We start from the raw sequence: 23,079 nt of genomic DNA, 5'->3' as shown, positions 1-23,079 counted from the left end.
TTCAAATATGGCCCAGAACATGGTGGCTCTTACTGATGTGCCAAGTGTACCTGAAAAGAATGCATATTCTGTTGTTTGTGGGTAGGGTGTTCCATAGAGGTCATTAGGGTAAGTTGTTTGAGAATGTTTCTCAAGTCTTGGATGTGTTTGCTGATTAATCATCTCCTTGTACAATCAGTTACCACGAGAGGAGTCTCCAGGTCTCTAAGTATAACTGCAGACTTGCCTATGTTTCCTTTTGTTCTATCAGTCTCTGCTTCATGTATTCTGAGATCTCCACTGGTAGGTGCACACACAGTTAAGTTTGTTATATCTGCTTGGGAAATTGACCCTATAAAAGGTCAATTACATCGTGTATTACATCAATTCCATAGTATAAACCTCTTTATCCCAATTTTCTTCATTTTGAAATCAACATTTTCTCATATTAATATAACCGATGCAGCTTTTTTTTTTGGATTAGTGTTTGTATGAGGTCTTTTTATATGCTTTTAGTTTCACTATGCCATTATGATTAAGGTGGGTTATAGACGGCTTATCATTTGATCTTATTTTTTAATCCAATCTGACAATGTCTTTTTTTTTTTAATGTTTATTTATTTTTGAGTAAGGGAGAGAGAGAGAGAGCACGAGCGAGAGAGCATGAGCTGGGGAGGGGCAGAGAGAGAGGGAGACACAGAATCCGAAACATGCTCCAGGTTCCAAGCTGTCAGCACAGAGCCTGATGCCGGGCTCGAGCTCATGAACCGTCAGATCATGACCTGAGCTGAAGTGAGATGCTTACCTGACTGAACCACCCAGGCACCCCTAATCTGACAATGTCTTAACTGGAGCACTTAAATCATCTACATTTAAAGTAGCTATTGATATGTTAATATTTAAGTCCACCCTTTTATTATTTTTCTATTCCCTTTGAATTTTTTTTTTCTGTTCTCTCTTTTTTGCCTTCTTCTAGATTACTTGAATATTTTTAGTACTTCATTTAATTCATCCGTTAACTATTTGAGTATATTTTTTGGTATTGTTTTAGTTGTTGCTCTAACGATTATAATATTCACACCGAGTTTTCTGGTATTTATAATTAGTATTTTACCACTTCAAGTAAAATGTAAAAGCCATACAACCATATATGTCCCATTTATCCTTTCTTTGTGTTATAGTTTTTATACATGTTATATCTGTGTATATAAAATGCCCCCCCCAGCCCCAAATAAACTTACAAGTTTTTTTTTCAAGAATCACACACATTGCAAGGAACATAATAGGAAAAAATAGGCTATCTCATTTACTCAAATATTTACCATTTCTGTCACTCTTCCTTCATTCCTAAGTTTCAAGTTTTCCCTCTGACACTATTTTTCTTCAACTTGAAAAACTCCCTTTAGCATTCTTTCATAGGAGATCTGATGGTGACAAGTTCTTTTGTTTTCCTTCATCTGAGAATGTTTTTATGTCAACTTCATTCCTGAAAAATATTTCCACTGGATATAGAATTAGTAATTGATAGGTTTTTTTTTTCTTTCTTTCTTTTTTTTTTTGGTTCAGTTGTTTGTATTTTGTTTCCAGTGCTTCAAAGATGTTTGCACTGTGTAGGTCCCGTGATCTCTGTTGAAAACCTTGTGGTAATTTCTGTTTCCTTGTATGTAATGTGTTGTTTTTCTCTGGCTACTTTTAGGATTTTTCCCTTTGTATTTGGTTTTCTTCAGTTTGATCATGATATGCCTGAGCATGATTTTCTTTGCATTTATCCTGGTTGGGATTCATTGACATTCATTGAGCTTCTTGAATTTGTAAGTTGTGTCCGCGATTTACTGTCCTATAATTGACCAGGTAACACTGCCTTTACAGCTGACATACTCTTCCTTGTCAGAGAGTTGTAGCACGTTCCTGATATCAAATTTTATAAATTGGCATGGCTGAAAGATACACTGAAGATGAGAAAGGTACAGTTTTCGATTTTTAAAAGATAAAGAGGGGTAGGAAGAGAGTACACGAACCACCCCAAAGTTTTGTCTTTGGTCTTTTATGAGTTTTAAAAATGTGTTAGTGTGAAGATGTCATGTTCAGAGTTAAGAGGATCATCAGGAGTCAGCATGGATTCACTCTGGCGAAATCATTTGAGATCAAACCCAATTTGTTTCTTTTTTTTTTTCTTTTTAGATAAACTTATTAGGCTGTAAAATTGGAGAATTGATTACAAGTAACATATTTTTCAGCAGCAGGGCAATAGGACAGATCTTTGATGCTATTCCTTTGAGCAAAAGGGAGACATTTGGAGAGAATATGACCACCATTAAATGTATCACACCTGGTTTGGCAAGTGTACCCAAGGGGTGCTAGTTAGTCAGTCAGTTTCTCTCCTGGAGAACTCTTTCTTATGCATCCGTCATGATTTCTACTTCAGATCTGTGATTGGGTTGAACTATTGATGTTGGAAGATAGAATAAATATTTGGACAACTGAGTCAAGGTCTAAAATAATAACACTTACCACTTCATTAAGGCCCACAATATGTCGGGGAGTTTTCCAGGAGCTGGAGTTTGGAGCTAATGTGTGACTCCTCAAATTACCTGACCTCTCAGCAGGATAACAGAAAGCAATGGTAATGAGCTTTTCTTCCAGGACATCACTCTCTCATCGTTTCCCTCCCACCTCATTGATCTCTCTTGTTTGGTCTCCATTGTTATTTCTTCCCAATATTAGAGGGACCAAGGTCATTTTTCTTCACTGTCATTTTCTAGGAAACTTCCCAAATCTCGTGACTCATATGAATCTACAGCTTTGAACTTCCAAATCAATAGCTGCAGCCTAGAGCCTTCTGAATCCTGGCGTGTGTTTTCTACTGTCTACTTGACATTACCACTCCATTGCCTAATAAGCATTCCAGCTTAATGCACCTAAAACAGAACCGAATGCCAAGCCTCCACTTATCAAATATCTTCTTTTGTAGTCATCCTGATTCACTAAATGGCACCTCTGTTCTCCCAGTTGTCCTTCAAAAGACAATATTTATTCATTTATTTCTTTACAATTTTTTTTTTATTTTGGAGAGAGAGCATGTGCATGTGTGAGTGGGGAGGGGCAGAAGGAGAGAGAGAGAGAGAGAGAGAGAGAGAGAGAAGGAAAGAGAATCCCAAACAGTCTTCATGCTTAGCGTGGAGCCCAACATGGGACTTGATCCCACAACCCCAGGAGCATGACCTGAGCCAAAATCAAGAGTCGGACAGTCAACCAAATGAGCCACCCAGGCATCCCAAAAGATGATTTTTAAATAATAGACATTCCATCCCTTATTAACAAAGGAACATGAGACTCTGATAAATGGAAGTTCCTTGCCTAGATCACACAACCAGTAATAAGTTAGTGTCAGAGTTAAACTTGAGTTTATATAATGCCCACTGTCTCCAGATGTTTCTAGCCTTCACTCAAGTTACATTGAAGTCTTATGCTTTTGTCCACACACACAAAAATCTATGAATATAATTCGGGAAAACAGAGTTCTGCAGAGGCAGCCCCTTGGTAAAATACTTGGTTTGATACCAGTGCCCTTCTGTAGGAGGTAGCTGCTGACACAGGGTACTTTAATTCTGAGCTATATCATTTCTAGGTTGATGGAGTTGTTAGTATGTTATACTCTGTATTTGTAAGAACAAACTTAACAATATTCTGTTTTATTTTGGAGACAACATAATTAGAAAGAGAATACAGATAAAAGTCATTTAGTGAGAAGGCACCAGGATGATAAGGGAGTTTGAAGTCATGACTAGGAAGAATTCTTGAAGAGCTGGAGAGAAGACAGCCTGGGAAACACTGTTTTTGGACCTGTATTTCAGTTATATTTAGTAAATACTTAATGAAGTCCTACTGTGTGTCAGTTGGGTGCTATCGTAAGCACTAGAGATACAAAGATTGATAAGTATAGTCCTTGCCTTCCATTATCAAAGAATATGTGTAGAAGTTATAGAAGGATAGAAAGATTTGTCCTTTAGATTGAACCAAAATCTAATGGAATTATTCAAGGATGAAATGAGCTAGCCTTTTGCCATCACTAAAGATATTCAAGCACATGCTGGAAGTCTACTTGGTATAGGAAGGAGGCTGTGGAATTAAATTAACCATCGTATGAGTGATGGAACTACAGGACCTTTAAACACTTCCAACCCTGAGATGCTATGATTCTTTCATCTGTGCTATCCCTGTCCCTTAATGCCATAAATAATTGGGACATAACTGCAAAAAATCGCATTTACATGGCAAATGTAAATCATCCACTTGCTTGGGTAAGACTTGTCCTTCCTATTGTAAGCTCACATCACTTAGTGTGTCTTTCTTCTGTCCTAGAGAAAATTACAGGAAACACAAACTAAGATAGATAAACCCATCAAAGTTGTAAATGAAAGGGGTTCAAACTTATAAACATCTGTATTTATTTTTTGTACCCTAATTGCATCTAAGAGAACTAAATAAAATTTATATAGATAAAGGATAAGCCTAAGGTACTTGAAAATTTCTTCTTCTTCCTCTTCTTCTTTTTTTTTTTTTTAATTTTATGTTACAACAAACTAGGGACCAGTGTAAGGTTAGCATTTAATTTTATGCCACTGCAAGATTACTTTGCTCAGATTAAAACAACAGTGCTCTTTCTCATCATGGCCATCTGTAATGTTCTCATCATTTTAGCAGCGGGTGAGTCCATTTCTTTCTATGAATTTTACAAGTCAAGACATTCCATAAGTTGATTTGATCAGGTGGGAAAAAAGCATAACAGTGAACTGACAGAAGAGTTTTGAAGAGTGTGGCAGAATTTGATCAGTTCCCATGGTTTTGTAAGAACAAAGGAAAGTGCTCAGATTTGAAGTGTTGAGAAAAATGGTAAAGGTAAGAAGAGAAGGACAAGGAAACTTGTTAATTCAAGACACACCTTGAACACTTTGAATACGATCATTGTAATAAGCCACATATGTAGTTTCAAAACCTTGAATGCATTATTTCACAAGGCACTTCACATGGGCTGTGTTGTTTTTTCAATCATCTCTAGGTTCAGAGAAGTGAAAGAACTGCAATATAAATCTCGTGAGCTATTTGGACAATGATTGAAAGTTGACTAATAGCCAAGTGCAAATATTTATGCATTACTGAGCAACTTCTATATGTTCATACAACCCTAAGAACAATTCATGAAGTTGGTATTGCAGCTTTACACATGAAAACATGTAATCTTAAACAGCATGCCAAGCCATGTTCTGAGGCTCATTCCACGGAATCCATCATGGCAAATTATGGCATAGATTGAGAGTCAATTTAATTTAGCGCTGATAGGATTATTTGGGCATTTTACTGCTCTTGATACATAGGCAAACAGGACTGGCCATGTTTTTGCAAAGACATAAAACAAAAAAATGGCTGTCAAGTCCAACTGCCTGCCCTGAAGGATATTTACAGGGTGCAATGCTTAATCTCATCTCAGGTATTCTGAATTTCAGCCTGCAGGCTAATATGCTTCCTAGATTTGAGTTGGGAGGAGGGGTTATTAGCGAGGTAGGCTGAGGAGGAACATATCGCCAATAAACTGAGAACTCCTTAGGAGAATCCAAAATTAGATCTGGATTGAAGCCAAAATTAACAGACAGGGATGGCTACATATTTTTCAGGGTCCAGTACAAAATTAAAATACAGGATCCCGTGTTCAAAAGTCAGGAAAGAAGTACCAGGAAAAGTAACTAAATACAAACCTTTTTCCTTTCTTCTGTGAACTCTCTCTCAACTTGTCATAGTATTTTTTATTTGCTATTTAACATTATTCTAAGTTAAGAAATTAAAATGTTAAATTATTAGCATCAATTTTACCATTTATCTTTATATTGTGCAATGCCAGTTTTAAATGCAAATATAAGAGCATTGAACTGTTATGCAGAATCACCGAAATTACACAATTTGTACACGCATATGTATTTTGTTCTTACCACGATAGAGGACATGCCACACAAAACTAACTCAGCTGTTTTTATTTCACTTCTTTCTTTGTCCACATTCTACCCATACTCTCTTCTTTGCCCTACTGATAAGTAAAAATGGAGTGAAAGTAAAGGCACTGTTTCATAAAGGAACTATTGTCTTTCTCTTTCTTCCTAAGCCATCATTTTCAGTGTCAGTTGTAGGCTAATAGGGAAATAGCATAAAAATGGTATGACAGGTTTCTTTGGTCATTTGGGTTTCTTAAAACATCATTGTCTTCTTTCTGCGTTCAAAGAAAGTTGTGCTTCTAACAGGAAGTATGGCCTCTTGGAGGTGTCAGTTATAGATATAATATGCTGATCACGTACTCACAAGACATCATGAATGCTCCATGCTAATGGGGCTAGCACGAAACAGTAGTGCACATTGCATATTGTGTGGGCCTCCTAAGCCCATGTATGTGCTCCATTTCCATTGAACTTCACTCATACAGGTTGGTAAAATTATTAAGGATTTCAAGATGGCAGCAACAGAGCATTAAAGCAAGCATAGGGTCCTCCTATGCCTTGAGCCCCATGTGACTGCACAGATAGCACATCCAGGAAGCTGGCCTTCCCTGCTGACAGATGTAGAAAAGATGCCAGGATTTCTGCCAAGATGGAGTAGGGCCTATAAAGTCTATGACTTCCGGTGGTAACAAGTAAAGACTGGTTAAAATACAAAACAAAACCAAAATCCCAAACAAAAAACCCAGTTTCCCAAGGGCAGAAGTGTAAACAGTAGCAGCTGGAATGAAGAGGAAAGTTCAACCTTAAAGAACAAGGAGTAAAGGAGGGGTGAGTTCCTTCCCCATGGACTCCTTTTCTTCCAGGTTTGACCCAAGAGCAGGCCAAATCAGGGAATTGGCAGTGGGTGCAGGCAGCACAATCTGGGAGAAGCCAGTCTTTCTGGCCAGACAACTGGAACAAAGGGCTCCTGTCCTGTGAGACTGAGAGAGTGGGGGAGATCTATTTTTCCCCCTCTTTTTCTGCTCTGGGCCCTGACCCAAGGCTGGTTGCATTCACAGATCTGCACTGCTGTGGTTCCTTAAAACCTGAAGGAAAACCTGTCTTTCTTGATTGGATTATGTGGAATGTCTCTGTAGGAAACATACACTAAAGTAGGAGAGGGTGATGGGGTATCTTGTTGGCAGTTGATCTCTATTTATTTCTACATTTATCTGTGTACGTGGAAAATCAGAGTTCACATGGATGCATCCAGTTCCAGGCCAGTGTTTCAGGGTTTACTCTAGTGTTCTCTCTTTATTTGTAACTTTGTTGATCAGTGAGAAACCTGGTTCCCATCAGCCTCAATATACTTACTGCCTTGGTCAATCCCTCTGTGTGCGATGCCCTGTTCACCCCATTCTGTGTGTGACATCTTGCTATGGTCCACACCTCTCTCTTGGATGCCCTCCTCATCCTAGCCAGGCTCTGATGCCCCATGACAACCACCCTCTTGAACCTCCCCTTTCTCAATCTTAAGGACTCTAACCCCCAGCTCTGGGAAATCCTGGCTCTTTCCAACCACCAACTTGGATTGTCTCACCCAGTGGCTTTTGGATTCGGTTTTCCAGGAAAGGAGAAAAAAAAAAAAAAAAAAGAGAACGCTCAATTTTCAAATGTTCTCCAGCTCACTTCTATACCTAGACTGATGGATATACAATCCCTCTAGCTCCTTTATATGATCTCATCATTTACTGTAATGTCTCAAGTACCTAGCAAAGTGCCCAACATATTGTTTGCACTTAAAATTAGTAATTGATTCAATTAATGTTGCCATGACCTGTCAACAAGCCCCTGAGTTTCATGTTGGCTTTTGCTTCATGGTTAGATTTCTAAGATGTATAATCTGTACTGGATAACAATGGTAGCAAGTAGGTAGCTTGTCTCGTGCCCCATATTTTCCAAAGTGCTTTCTATGATAGAATTTACTTAATCTGTAACAGCCTAAGGAATGTGTACTATTACTATCACTACTTTACAAAGAAATTTGCAAGGCGTAAAGAGGTTGCATAAGTTGCCCAAAAGTGTACAGCTGGTAATTCATGGGGATTTGAACCCGGACAATCTACCTTCAGAGGCCACGTTCTTAACCACTGTGTGAGTTCCTATAGCTTTTGTTCTCCTTCAGAATCCAAATGGGCTCTGTTACCCTTTGTATGCACAGCATCTTTTGAATATTTCTGTAACTCACATGGTTTGTTTTCGGTGTTGATACTGGTTATTAATTTCACACGGCTCCGGGTTTATGCTCTTCTCACCTGGGCTCAGTACCTACCCACACACTCTCTCTGGTTCCGTTAAAACTCAGGGGCCAGCACTGGGTTTGCTGAGATGGCAGGATGCATCCCAGTAGCCCACTACTGTTTACCCTGTCAACCCCTCTAATAGCCACTGGAGGAAGTGGGGTGGGGTGGATATCCCCTTTTAGACTATAGAGAATGAGACTTACTAACATTTCCTTTTTTCTTTTTTTATTTTAGAGAGAGAGAGACAGAGAGAGAGAGCATAAATAGGGGAGGGGGGAGAAAGGCAGAGGGAGAGAGAAAGACAGAGAGAGAGGGGGAGAGAGACAGAGAGAATGAGAATCTCAAGCAGGCTCCACACTCACAAGGAGCTCCACGTGGGATTTGATCCCATGACCCTGGGATCATGACAGAGCCAAGATCAAGAATCAGATGGGTGCTCAATGGACTGAACCACCCAGGTGTCCCACTAACACTTCCTTCTAATGAGCTTATTCATAATCAACAGGATGTACATTTCAACTGGCATTTTAATCATGATCATCAGATCATCAAGTCTTAGCGACATCTTATTGTTTATTCTTTTGTCTTCCTGATAATTTCAACTTTGTTTTACTTAGCATTAATTAGGTTTTCAAAATTGACTGTGACTCCTTTTCAAGTATTTTTTAAATCCAGAATAATTGGATATTATTAACTCTACCTGCCTTTTTTGGACATCACCCTTCCAGAGTTACTAGCTACACAGTTAAATCTGAGAGCGTTCCTCTATATTTGTTTTTAAGTTGTCTTGATGAGCTCAACTGGAAATTTCCATTTGAAAGAGACATAACTTCCTCATCCCCAATCCTATTATTTCTAATGTGTGTGTTCTTTTTTCAGCCCAAATCCTTCTTATCATTTGGAGTTATGGATGAATATCCTATTCCTCTATGACTCATTTTCATGCCCAGGACTTCCGTGTTCCTGGAATTCACCTTACTTCCATTCTCTGGAGATCTTATTTTGTCTCCATGAAGGATTTGGTATCAAGTACACAATGGAATGTATTGCAGAAAACTCTTTGTTACATATCAGATGCACGTACAGGCTCTCAGTGAGCCATCCAGCTCCTCGAAACTTGGTTTTCTTTAACAACGACCATAAATCATTTCCTTCTCGAGCTATGAGTAGTTTTGTCTTGTTACACTTGAGGATTTTTATGGGGCATCTTCTCCAACACATGCACACACGCTTGGGGAGACACCGCTCTCTGCCCTGGGCCTGGTCAGGGTGCAATACATGCGAGACCTGAACAAGCATGAGGGCTGTGGAATGCACAGCTCAGAGGAGGTGAGCTGAGAGGCAGCATCTTATGGAGATGAATTCCAAGGCAAGGGAGACCACCCGATGGATTTGTCAGTATGGCGGGGATAGACAGAGCAGGGAAAGCCAGATCACATGTGAGGTGGGATTGCACAGGAAATGGGAGGAATTGTCTGAACCCAACAGGGGTTTTCATCAGGTGCCTACAGGCGCTTCAGATGAAGGCAGGATGGTTGCCTCTAAAGCTGCTGACCCGGTGTGGACACTCATTATGTAGCTTCTGGGGTTCTGAGTTTTTCCTTTTTCCTTTGTGTGGCCATGTCCCCCTGCTTTCCAGCCTCATGAATGATTTCCCTCCGTTTCCTCCTTGTGGTGCTATGGAAAATGGTTCACTTGAAATCATTTTAATATTTTTCTTTTTCTGTGAAAGAGCTCCTGCTGCTTTGTCCTCACCAGCTGTTTTAAGAACTCAAACCACCCTCACTCTACACGGGCCACAGCCCATGAAAGTCTGCCCTCTGGTTTCCCTGCTTCAACCACAGCCTTCACCCAGAGTCCCTTGCCCTGATCTATTTCACACCCACTCAGGGCTTCTGATGTTGTTACCGTTTCCCGTTTCTGACCATGTTTCTCCCCTCAGACCTCAGTACTATCTCTCTAGCTACAAACTTGGTTTTGTTCCTTGACTGTGATTTAGTTTCTCTTGACTGTCACTGCCTCCAGCAGTAGATAGCCAGCCTGGTCAGCCCAGCTCCAGAGAGTGTCCACTGGCAAAACTCCTGTGGTCTCTGTACCAGGGAGTGTTCTGGAGTCTTCTGAGTGGACTCTCTCCTGCTGAGGAGTTCTTCTCCCTCTCACATTAGTAGGAGTGAAGAGAGGGACTCTTCAAACAGAGGGACCAGCTAGAGCATCTACCGTTCTCATGGTGGCTGTTTGCCCCCGGCAGAGAGACAGACAGCACACCCTCTCTGTAGGGTACTAGAATGGACTCTGACTTCTATACCTTTGTGTTGTCAGTTAGAACTACTGCTCCTTAAGGTTTTCCCTGCTGGCTTCCTTAATGGACTTCCAGAAAACTAGTCAGTCGTAGGGGACAATTCCCCTGCATCTCTGCTCAGATGAAAAAGTTAGCTTTTAAAATTTTTCTTCGTAATGTCGCTCATTCCTTTCTCTGTTACACAGGGGCAATTTAAAGGGACACATTTCAGCAAATTACTACAATTATCTTCAGCCTGCTGGTACATTTCAGTGGACCCTATGTCTTCTATCAGCAGCCAATGCAAAGCATCTGAATGATCTTGGAAATGTGTAGATCATCCACAATCCTTATTTTCCCTTTAACTTTAGGAGTTTTTTCAACTCATTTCCCGACTTAATGGTGAACCAGAAACAAAAAGGAAGTAATTAAATTTTATTTCACTTCTCTTCTCATTCATAATTGTAGAGAGACAGGAAAGATGTGTGAATTTACTCAAGAGAATTCTTTGTGCATCTCCTACGTGCTAGACACGAGGCTAAGAAGCAGCTTCACAGAGATGAGAGAACAATGTCTGCTTTCTAAGAGTTCAGGGCCCAGTGGGGGATGGGGACCTACGTAAAATAAAATCCAACATCAATATTGGCAGAAGAGCATTTTCAGTGCTGTGAGGACATTTAACACGATGTGAGGGAGAAGAGGCTCAGGGAAAGCTTGTGAGAGGTGATGCCCGTGCTGAGTCATTCAAGGATTAGAAGTGGCTGGCCGGAGGGGTATCTGGGGGAGCTCAGTCGGTTAGCGTCTGACTTTTGATTTTGCCTCGGGTCACGATCTCACGGTTGGTGAGTTTGAGCCCTGCATCGGGCTCCTCGCTGCCTGTGCAGAGCCTCCTTGGGTTTCTCTTTCCCCCTCGCCTGCTTGTGCTCTCTCTTGCTCTCAAAATAAATAAACTTAAAAAAAAAAGAGAGAAGTGGCTGACCAGATGTAGGAGGACACTGATTTCAGATGCAGGGAACAGCAACTGACAAAAGAGGTGAGAAAGCCTGGGAGGCCTAGGCTGGGCTTGCAGGACATGGGGCATGTCTGGGGCATGGGGAATGTGGAGGTGTCCAGAGAAGGGACAGGTGGAAAGGAGAGAGTCTGGGTTGGATCATGGGGGCCTCATGTGCCTTCCTACAGAATCGGAGCTAAGGCTACAGGACTGGAAAGCCACAGGCAAATTTAAGCAGGAGAAGGACATTATGATATGTGCTTTTGAAGAGCGTTTGGCTCCCGTGTGGCTGATGGCTTAGAATGGGGCAAGTATAGAGGCAGGAAGACGATAATGAAATTCATGCTGGGAAGAGTTGTAAGGTTCTGAGTCAAGGCAGAGGCAATGAAAATCGAAAGAAAAGATTTGAGGGACATTAGGGGAGTACAATTGACAGAATTTGGTCCCATTTTGACAGAGATGGAGAAATACAGCATAATTCCCAGACTTATCTTTTTTCTGCTTAAGTAACCAGATGGACTTCATAATAATAAAGGGATTGTACTGTAAAAATAGCTGACATTTATTGAGCACTTTCTATGTGCTAAGTAGTTTAAGTATATTGCCTCACTTTATCTTGAAAATAACACTGTGGAGCAGATCCTATTAAGCACATTTTACAAATAGGAAAATGGAGGCATGGAAAAGGCCAGCATCTTCCCCAGGATCATGTATTACGTGCCCAAACCGGGATTTGAATACAGGTTTGGACACCTCCAGAGTCTGACGTTTCAGCACTATCCTATTTTGTCCACCGGGGAGGGATTCAGTTCGGGGGAGAGATGATGAGTCCTGTTTTGAACATGCAGGTGGATTTCTAGCAGCTGGTGGTGATATGGCTTTGAAGGTCCAGTGAGTGATCTGATCTGGAGCCAGATACTTAGGGAAGGAGCCAGAGAGACAACCAGGAGTCCACTGAATTGTTCAAAATGTGACCTACTGTGCTCCTGAGCTCGTTTCGTATCTGTTGTTACTCCACAAGAGAAGGAAGGCATGATCTTCTTCGGCAGGGTCAGGCCCAGCTGCCACAGCCCGCGCCGGAGGCTCAACCCCACTCATCACCATGCCTCTGTGACAGGAGTGGGTTAAGTTTGCTCCACTTTCTCTTTTCCTTATGATGATTCTTATCATGAGAACACATTAATCTTTTGCTATTTTCTGTTTTCATTACAATCTTTGTCACACAAGTGGAGCATCAGAATGTTAATGCCTCGTATCTTCTGTGAAGAATTGGTAGAATTCTCCATTGCTTTGACCTTTCCAATGTTCTGTGTTTCGATTGGGTCTGGAAGTTGATGATTAATGATAATTACAATAATTACACCAAGGGACTCGAAATATAAATTACCAAATGTTCAAAGGAAGCCACTTGAAACCTTTAATAGAATCTTGAACAATCTCTGTCCAAATGTTCCTACTTCCTCCATCAGACATCCCTCGGTGAGTAGGTTGGGAGAGATTCAGCCTAGGTTGTAGCCAGAAGAATAAAAGAGCTGTGATTTGTGAGCCATGTTTTAGTTATATGAAGGGGGAAAAAAAGAAATCAATTTTTAAATCAATAGAATGGTCCTTCGCCCAAACAGCTTTGCTTAACAAAGAGTGAGCATTCCATAAAACAAGACTTCGCTTTCGATTCAGATCATTAACTAAGATTCCCATTAGGCAGGAGGTGCCACGGGGAAAGGGGATATTTACTTGTCTCCTCTGCTCTGGTTTCTTGGCTCTAATTTTAGGGAGGTGTGGCCTTTCATACGGAGAGTTAGGACTCTATGTGGCCTTTGCTCCTTGGCCCGCAGACGACAACCACACCTGGCACTGATATTAGTGTAATCATATTTTCTGTGAACTTTTGCCGTGGGCAAGATGCAGATTCCCCGATGCTTTAAAAACAGTAAGTATTAAAATGCACTGGAATGAGGGTTTCATCTTGAGACCCCTGGTTATTTTCTTCCTGCTGCAGTAAATTGTACTTTTTGTTGTGATAACCAGTGCAGTATATAAAGTATCCCTATCCAGAAGGTTGAAGAAGTTGCCATCATGCTAGGCTTTCAAAGGGAAGGATTTAGGATGACCAGACATCTAAACACATCTGTGGATGGTCACTATGGAGCATTTTTCCACAGGATGACAGAATGGAAAGAACAATCTCTTGCTACAGTTTTGACACACTCAAATACAGGCATCCTGCTGCCCTTTGACTTTGCCAGGTTATGTTATGGCATACACTATTTCTTTAAACAAATATTTTTTTCATGTTTATTTATTTTAGAGAGAGAGACAGAGTGTGAGCAGGGGAAGGGCAGGGAGAGAGGGAGACACAGAATCTGAAGCAGGGTCCAGGCTCTGAGCTGTCAGCACAGAGCCCGATGCAGGGCTGGAACCCCCGAAACGTGAGATCATGACGTGAGTCAAACTCGGTTGCTTAAGTGACTGAGCCACCCAGGTGCCCTGGCATAAACTGTTTCTAATTAGCATGATCCAGACTCTCAACATTTAGAAATCTATGCATTGAGGCTATAGTGGGAGAGGAAAAGAATGTCTAGAGAAGAATGATGGAAAGTCCTTACAGTGTCCTTCTCTAGTCACATCTAGGACACCGTGGGTTTTCCCTGAGGCCAGGATTGACTGAAACTTGACTGAAACTGTGTACTCCGTGTGAGAGCTTTTGCACCAGGCGAGATGTGGATTTCCTGAGGTTCGTTGGTTGGTTGGTTTGCAATGAAAGGAAAACTTGATTGAGGCCCACAGGCCTTGGGGCTCAGGCCAGATGTCACCCTGCAGACAAAGGAAGGGCCGGTGGATGAGCCTTATGTAACCTTCTTCTTGGGGTGCAGGTTGTTGGTGTGGCTCTACTTCTTGCGGCACTTGACAGCGCGGGGTGCGGGCGAGCCTGACTCTTGCGGCAGACCGTCGTGTCGCAGTTGTATTTCTGGACCAGCTGGCAGAGGGAAGGCTCAGTGGTGCCACCCTGCAGGTGAAGCGCCAAGTGCAGGGTGGACTCTTTCTGCGTATTGTAGTCTGAGAGGGTGCAACCATCATCTAGCTGTGTGCCCACAGAAAGCAGACGCTGCTGGTCAGGCGGGATGGCCTCCTTGTCTTGGATTGTGGCTCTGACATTCTCAGTGGTGTCATGGGCTCAGCCTCAAGGGCGATGGTCTCGCCCGTCAGGGTCTCCGCAAAGATCTGCATCTCTGTGTCTGCTTCAGGGCCACTGCCTCCAGCCTGCTCGACCACCTTTTTTGAAGAGAGTTTCGTTTTGTTTTTAATAACATAGTAAGAGGTAGGCAGCCCAGGGTGGCTTTTCTGGCCAGGAGACAGCAACCTTCCCTCTTGATTTTGCTCTGGAACCCACAGGGCCTGAGGGCACCATGCATATTCTCAGAGGTGTGGTGCGGTGTTGGCTCTGAGGATTCTCAAGTTCAGGTAGGCTGACCCTAGTTCAGATGGTCCTGGTACTTTGGGGTTTGGTTCCTTTCCCCAAAAGATCCTAGATCCTGTTGGATCCTAGTGGTTTCTGATGAATCAGTCTGGTGCATGCCTACACGGTTTCAAGTAAAACCTAACTTTTAAGAGCATTTTATGAGTATATTTATGAAGAACACGGTGCCGAGTGTGTGTATACGTGGCATACAAACATGTTTCTTCTCATCTTAAAGTTTCCCTCTTGAGAGGTGCCACACTTCTTCTTGGCCTCCATTCCATCCCAGAGGATACAGGTATGGGATGAGAGGTTTAGTCCATCGTGTTAACTGGAGCATGACCATCCGAGTCAAGTTTTGTCACTATTGTTACTGCTTCTTCCCCGTACTTTGCTTTTGTAGCGGAGACAGAGCCTTAGCAGGGTGCACTTGAATTCAACCTGGACGCCCGGTCAGTTAATAAATGAATCAAGAGGCATTTGGTAAGTTCTTTGCTTCAAGTGGCGGTATGCTGTTTTTGAGCTTTTTATTCTGCCGAGATATTCAGAGCTTGTAAACATGAACTCAAAGAAATTCAGACTGTGACAGTTGATCTTGTAACCTGGGCAGTTACTACTATATTAAATTGCATCCTGATCATTTGGAAAGCACAATGCTTTTGATCAGCTATTGAGGTCATGTTTGTGGGGTCAAGTATCCCATTATACTCGTATTTTCTTCCAAATGGATTCTCACCTTTATTTTATTCTGCTGGTTGTTTTTCTGGCCTATTATTACAGCTATTATTGCATCCTTAAAAATAACTCCTATTCCCACTCCCAGAAGTTAAAGGCAACATTCCTAAAAAAAAAATAACTGTATCTAATGAAAAAGTTAATATACTAACTTCTCCTTTTTTGTGACTATGAAGTGTGTGTGTATGTGTGTGTGTGTGTGTGTGTGTGTGTGTGTGTGTGTGTGTTTTGAGGACGACAAAAAAGAGAGTTAGTTAACACACATTTGGACCTGAACTCAGAGTGAACGAAGGCAGATTCCCTCGTCTTAGCCAAGTGGAGAGAAAAAGGGTTCAGATGCACAAGAAAAATAAAAGTGTCAGTACCGGAAGGGACATACGGCAATACTGGGCAATATGCGAGGAACCAATGCAAATGCTACAAGCCAAGTGTTGTTTGGAGGCTGCTTAATGAGTGTGGAAAATGACCCAACTTCTAAGGTTCTATAACTGCCTCATTTAGCTTTGATTTTTATAAATAGTCACATTTGTTCCAACCCTGTCTCCACATCCTGTTAGTAATATCGGTAAATTTATATACGTCGAGTGGGAAGTACATTAATTTAGATTCCCTGAACATCTGCTGGTGCCTAGATGGACTTGAACCGAAATTAAAATCATTGAGTCATTCACCCCACAAATATTTATTGAGCATCCCAGGGCCTATGCAGTCTGTCAGAAGGCTCCCTCAGCAACCAAGGGCACTCTGTGAGAGGAGACACCCATGAGAATTGCAAAAAGAAATAAAAAGCCAGTTGGAGCAGGCCCTGGAGAATTCACTCATCTCTTCCTTTGTGATTGTTGCCATTCCCAAGACTTTGATCCACTGTGGGTCTGGATTCCCAACTTGTATTTGAGATTGGCTTTTCCGGGTTTGTGTCTCCTTGTTTCTGGATTCACTTCTCCTTCTTCAGCTGCTACCTCTTTCTTTTTAGACCCATTTGATTTCCTGACTCTGTACTCCAGCCATAAGGGCTTCAAACCCTACCTTCCAGCTCTTCTTCTGAATATGTGGAGATGGACCTATGATGGGGATGGGGAGGGACTAAGACAAAGTCCCCACAGTCCGGGAGCCGTAGACTAGGTGCTCTTTATCGTGCAATAGAACAGGCTCTTGTTCTAAATGAGGGAGAAACAGCATAGCCTGAATGTCCTTGGCGGTTTCCAAGGTCTTGTCAATTTGGGTATGACTGAAAGATTCCGTGGCTCCTTCTGCCATGCCCATCTCCGCACCTTAAAGTCAGTGCTGATGGTGCTCGGGCATGACCACAGGCTGTTGCTGGGCATGAACTAAGCCAAATGGGGCAAAAGGTGGAACTAGTTTCCAAAACCGGCTCTCTGCAAGCCTGCTTTCACTCTTTCCTGCCCATATCCTGCAGGGTGTGATAATCACTTGCTCATTGATTCAACCTCTTCTGGTGCGGCGTGGAAGCTATTGTAATCAATTAAGGTCACAAGGATCCTATTTGTGTTCCATGTAACAGCCTTGGAGTGATTCCCTACCACCATGAAATAGTTAATTCACTGTCAAAATGGCCCCTCTAAAAACTGAGGTCAACTGACTCACTATGTTTCCTGATCTTGTCTTTCACATGCACTGTTGTATCACTCACACTGAGGTCCCTTTCTTAAATGATCACCATATGTCGGCACCAGGGTCGTATTTGTGTACATGATAACACACGTTCACCAGGTTGTAACCTTCATGATTTGCAGAATTTCTATCACGTGTGCATTTTGTGTAACAATTGTAGTTTGTGGACCCGTAATAAATATGAAATAATCACCATCACCAGGGAGCCCTCCAGACCTATTGTACCCAATGCAATGAATGCCTTTCAATATCCTGGTTCACTGTTGCTGCCCTCCATAGTTTGCAAATGGACACTAACCTTCCGGATTTATACATTTCTCTCACTTATAGGGCTCCCGAAAGCTTACGTCTTCCATGGAATTCTTTAGGAACAACGTTCACTTTGTGATTCCTCTGAAAGCTGAAAACTCAAAGCACTGAGCAAACCGAAAAGTCAAAGCAAAATCCCCTCATCCTCTTGATCATTAATCACCGGCTGGGTGTGTGTGTCAGAACTTGGTGCTGCTCTGATTTCTCTCCTATGCCCTTCGGGCAGAAACCTCTTCTTATTTGTGTCTTCTGGAGCACCCAGTACACTGCCGGAGCTCCATAAATAATTAATCTCGCCAATAATAACGGGAAGCAGAAGCTTCCAAGAGTCTTCCTTTCCCCGTTCTGCGAAACTGGTGTTATGGTATTTTGACTATCAAAACAATGATTAAGCGGCTTTGGCACACTTTATGTTTGGGCTAAATGCGATTTTGCTAATGCACTATCTCATTCCTCCCTCCCCCAACACTCGTATTTTAATGATTTCTAATTAATATTGTAATATTTCTTGAATAATTCATGTTTTTAAACAAGAAAGGCTGGCATAAATTTATGTCAATCTGTTTGTGTATTGCAGCGCCGTGCACAACAAACAAACACAGTCTGCTTCCCTTGGAGACTAGGGGAAGAGGCAACAGAAAAGAGAAGCATCAGAGTATGGGGCTAGATTCACGTTCCTCCCCAAAAGAGGGAGGCTCCCAAGTTGCCTTCTGAGGTTTCCAGGCAGACACCTTTGTCTTCGCCGACACCCTCTTATCATTTCAGTTTTTTGTCCTCCTGACAGGCGCCTGAGGCCCTCAAGCTGTACTTCGTTACCCTGAACCCTCCTGTCCTCCTCCCCAGCTGTTCCCTGAACTCTATGTCCTCTAACCGCCAGCCCCATCACAGATTTGTCTTTGTGCCTCTCTGGACATTGCTCAAGGATAGGCGCAAACTGTAATCTGACTAGTCAGGACGACGTGGATAAAAATCAGGGGTAGACTTATTCATTTAGTAGACAAGTATTTGATGAGTACCTGCTTCCTGCTCAGAACCCTACAAAGCCGGAGGGCACTAGAGCATTGGGTAACCTCGGCCAAGTAATGTGATTGTTCCTTTATAGGGGCTCCTGAGGGCGCCTGGGAGGCTCAGTTGGACTTTGGCTCAGGTCATGATCTTGCGATTCGTGTGTTCAAGCCCCGCGTCAGGCTCTGTGCTGACAGCCACATCGGAGCCTGCAGCCTGCTTCGGATTCTGTGTCTCCCCCTCTCTCTCTGCCCCTCCTAATTCACGCTCCCTCACTCTCTCCCTCAAAAATAAATAAACACTGAAAAAATTTAGAGGAGCTCCTGAAGAATCCATTTCGGTCTCTCTAGAACACTAAGGGAGATTTCTTTTAAGACAGGCCTCAAAGCCCCTTTCTGGACAGCTGCTGATTCTACCGTCACACAGCTCAGGCTATAGTTGTGGTGTGGCGGAGAACTGTCGGTGGGTTTTTTAATTTTACTTTTCATTGTGTTTTTCAGTAAAAACGAACCGAAGGACTGGAGGAAAGATTTCAGAACAAAAGCTTAGCTCCACCATGAACCTGCCATCCCTCCTCCAGACTCCACACGGAGGTGATCTCCTTTACTTTGTTCGAGACTAAGTTCGCAGTCTTTTGAATTACACATACAATTATTCAGACATCCAGAAGCAGGGACTTGTTTTCATTCGGTATTTTCTTCTCTCAGATTCAGGGAGCCTGCTGCTTTAGAGCAGCTTCCATGGGAGATCTGTTGTCAAGTGACTTTCATTTCCCCCCTTCTTCTTTGGAGCTGGAGAAAAGACTTTCATATCTATCATTTCTGCCTGCATTACAACACTGTTAATGCTGTGCTGACCCCGCTGCTGGGGCCATTAATGTGTGTCACTGTTAATTAGCAGCCAATGGAATAGCCAAGCCAGCGACATGGTTCACTGAGATGGATGTGGTTGTTTTGATTGCATTGCTATTGCTAGGGTAACTATCATTTGTACTAATGATTTCCAAGTAGGTAGCAAAAGGGTAGGAGGGAAATGACTTAATTTGATTCTTTTCCCCCCACTCTCTCTAGGAGCAATTTTAGTGGTGAAAACGCTCTGTGAGGCAACAGCTCCCGAATTCGTTGAGGTCTTTGGAAAGACAGATTGTTATTAACTGACCGTATCGGGACAGGGAGTGCCGGCGATTATGTATTCGGGATAATCTTCCCCGAGTGGAGAGGACATACCTGCCCTCTGATGGACTGCAAATGGCCCCTGTAGACACGATCATCCGGCAGACAGAAGGGTCGCCCATTGCTGTTGCCCATTCTAATGACACCGAGAAGTGGAAAGTGAAGTTGAAAGTGAACACAAAGTAGTAGGGGGTATGTTGCTTGTAGGAAGAGGAAAAATGTAGCTTGTCTCTGCCCGAAGGGCATGGGAAGATGGGATGGAATTTAGGGAAGCTGATTAAATCTACACGTGGGATGTTGAGCCTCTCAATAACTTTGAAAGTTTTGAGAATGCACATTTTCCTTCTTACGTGCTCCAGTGTCCCCTTGACACGTGGGCCTAATGTAGCTGCATCTCATGATACCGTCGCCACATTTCCCAACCCCTAGGGCGAGGATTCAGAATGGACATCTGCCGAGAACTAGACTGGAATCAGAAACTCATGTCTCTAAGCTCAGTTATATTTCCACATTAATGGGCAATTTTTGTGCACGTCCCTCTCAGTGCATTTCTTGCCCTCAGCCATTGTATTCAGGGACTTTCCCAAACTTCCCTCTGTCTCCATACTCTGTCCTGGCTACCTCCTCACTCGCTTCCAGCATTTAGCTTTCTGGGGAAAGCACTTGGATTCTACTCCACTATTCTTCTAAAAAAAAAAATTTTTTTTAACATTTATTTATTTTCAAGAGACACAGAGAGACAGAGTGTGAGTGGGGGAGGGGCAGAGAGAGAGAGAGAGGGAGACACAGAATGAGAAGCAGGCTCCAGTCTCTGAGCTGTCAGCGCAGAGCCCGACGCGGGGCTCGGACCCACCAACCATGAGATCATGACCTGAGCTGAAGTTGGAAGCCTAACGTACTGAGCCACCCAGGCACCCCATGTACTCCACTGTTTAGAAACATTTCCTCTTGTACCCATCTTCCACCTGTTCAGGGCTATTACTGCCTCCGGGGTCCGGGAGTCCTCTCGCAGTTCCTTGGGGCGGTTCTCCTTCTGCCATTTCTCCCTCTCTTGGATCTTCAAACTCGCCAGCTCCATTGATATCTCTTGAGTTTCTCTCATAAAGGAAATTAATTTACCTCCCATTTTCCTTGTACAAAACCCCATATTTCCCCTTCCCTTCATAGGAACGTTTCTTGAAACAACAACCTACAATGGAAATCCCTGCTTCTTACTTTACGTTTGTTTCTCAGACAATGAAGGCTAGACGTCAGCCTCTGTCCCTGTCACTCTGCTAAACTGCCCAGCAAAGACCGCAGACAACATCCTTGTAGCCAAATACAGTCAGCCAGGTTCAGTTCTCATCTGACTTGGCTTCTCTATAGAATTGATCACCGTTGGCCACTCTCTGTCCCAAGATGTTCTTTCCTCATTTGGTTTGGTTTCCATGAAAGTTTTCTTGCTAGGATGGTTCTCTTAAACTTCTGGTGGCCCATTCTCAGCTTCATCATGGGACATTCATTCTATATCTATCACTTCGATGTTGGGAGTCCTTGAGGGTTCTTTCTTCTGTTCTCTTATCTTTTTCATAATTATGGTCTTCTGGAGAAACCTTCTTCAAGGATTTAGTTACTACATATAAGTTGGCATTGTCCACTGGTCTCCCCCATCCCCCTTTAAGAATCTTTGACTTTCTAGGGGCGCCTGGGTGGCGCAGTCGGTTAAGCGTCCGACTTCAGCCAGGTCACGATCTCGCGGTCCGTGAGTTCGAGCCCCGCGTCAGGCTCTGGGCTGATGGCTCAGAGCCTGGAGCCTGTTTCCGATTCTGTGTCTCCCTCTCTCTCTGCCCCTCCCCTGTTCATGCTCTGTCTCTCTCTATCCCAAAAATAAATAAACGTTGAAAAAAAAATTAAAAAAAAAAAAAAAAGAATCTTTGACTTTCTTCTTAGCATTTTATCTAAAAGCATGAGACTTTTTCATCAGGACCCCAAATCTTGTCCTCTAACTCATTATGTTCAAAACCAGAATAATCGTCATTTTCTCTGAGCCTAAAATGTGATCTCCTTTCTATATTCTCTGTCCACAGACTGACAACCATCTACCCAACTGCTCACACTGGAAATCTGGCCCTATCTTATCTTTTACTCTCACTCATCATCCACTGTGAGTCCTCTTGACTCTGTATCTCATTGTCACCTTCACTGTCACAGCCCTGATTTGCATCCTCCTAACTTGCATATCATTTTTCCCTGCTCAGAAATCTTATATCTTCTTCTCCCCAGTTTCTTATAAGGTAAACAGGTATTTGGTTCTTTCTGCTTTTCCAACCTCATTGCCCAACACTCCCCTTCCAAGTTAGATGCTCCACCAAGCTGCTTACAGTCCCTGGATGAAGCCATCTCCTTTCCTTCCTCCATGCCTTCATACATGCTGGATCCTTTGCCTAAATGTCCTTTTCTTGGCCGGCTCCTGTCTTCCATGTCCCCGATAAAACTCTACCTTGCCTGTCAAGTTTCCATGACTCCACAGAGAAGATTCAAGGCTCTTTCTATATATTGTTCTTCTGAAACTCTGAGGTTGTTGTTGTTTTGTTTTATGCATCTTTCCAGCCATTGGGCTCTAAGCATCTTGAAGGAATGAATTTTTCTTTTTACATTTGTAATACCCGTTCGTTGCCTAGCACGGTATAAATGTTAAATAAATGTTTATTAAAGTTACATAACAACTCCATTTTTCGCTTGAGGTCATTCTGTGTTTTCGTCAGCTCTGAATTCCCATTTTATTAACATAAGACCAAAATCACCTATAATTCCCAGCTACAGAAAACTGGGTTGTGCTTGTGTCCTTGTAACTCAAAAGGTATGTTACCTGGGATAAAGCATTTGATCTTTCTGGTCCTCAGATAGGAGATAGCATGATACCAAGGCTTTTCAGTTGTTTCCTGAGGAGACTGGGGATCCTTGAAGGCAAGAGGGGGATGAGGAGGAGGGCCTCTGTGTGCTCCTTACTTCTTTGTTTCAAAGAGAAGCTCTACCTTCACCCATTTTATATATTGTGATCACATGTAGAATTGTCTTTAAACCTGAGATTCCACTGCTAAAATATAATTTGGAAACCACTTCACGGGGTTATCTCTAATTCTCTCCTAGTGGGGGAAAAAAAATGTCTGTGGTTCTGTGAGCTGCATAGTAATATTGGCCTGACAAAGCACATCTCCCAGAAGCACAATGGAAATGCATTACATAATCTTTGTATAAACATTCAATTTCACACTT

At 42.5% G+C, this 23,079-nt stretch overlaps 1 pseudogene; it reads right to left on the bottom strand.

Annotated features, from left to right (window-relative positions):
• Positions 1-14,434: 14,434 nt before the first annotated feature.
• LOC112855712 (ubiquitin-like) lies at positions 14,435-14,748 on the bottom strand (annotated as a pseudogene).
• Between the last annotated feature and the right edge of the window lie 8,331 nt (positions 14,749-23,079).

This window comes from Puma concolor, chromosome B3 (assembly GCF_028749965.1).
Source record: "Puma concolor isolate L17-30 chromosome B3, mPumCon1.1.hap2, whole genome shotgun sequence".
Classification (NCBI taxonomy): Eukaryota; Metazoa; Chordata; class Mammalia; order Carnivora; family Felidae; genus Puma; species Puma concolor.
This window is presented reverse-complemented; position numbering and strand designations above follow the sequence as displayed.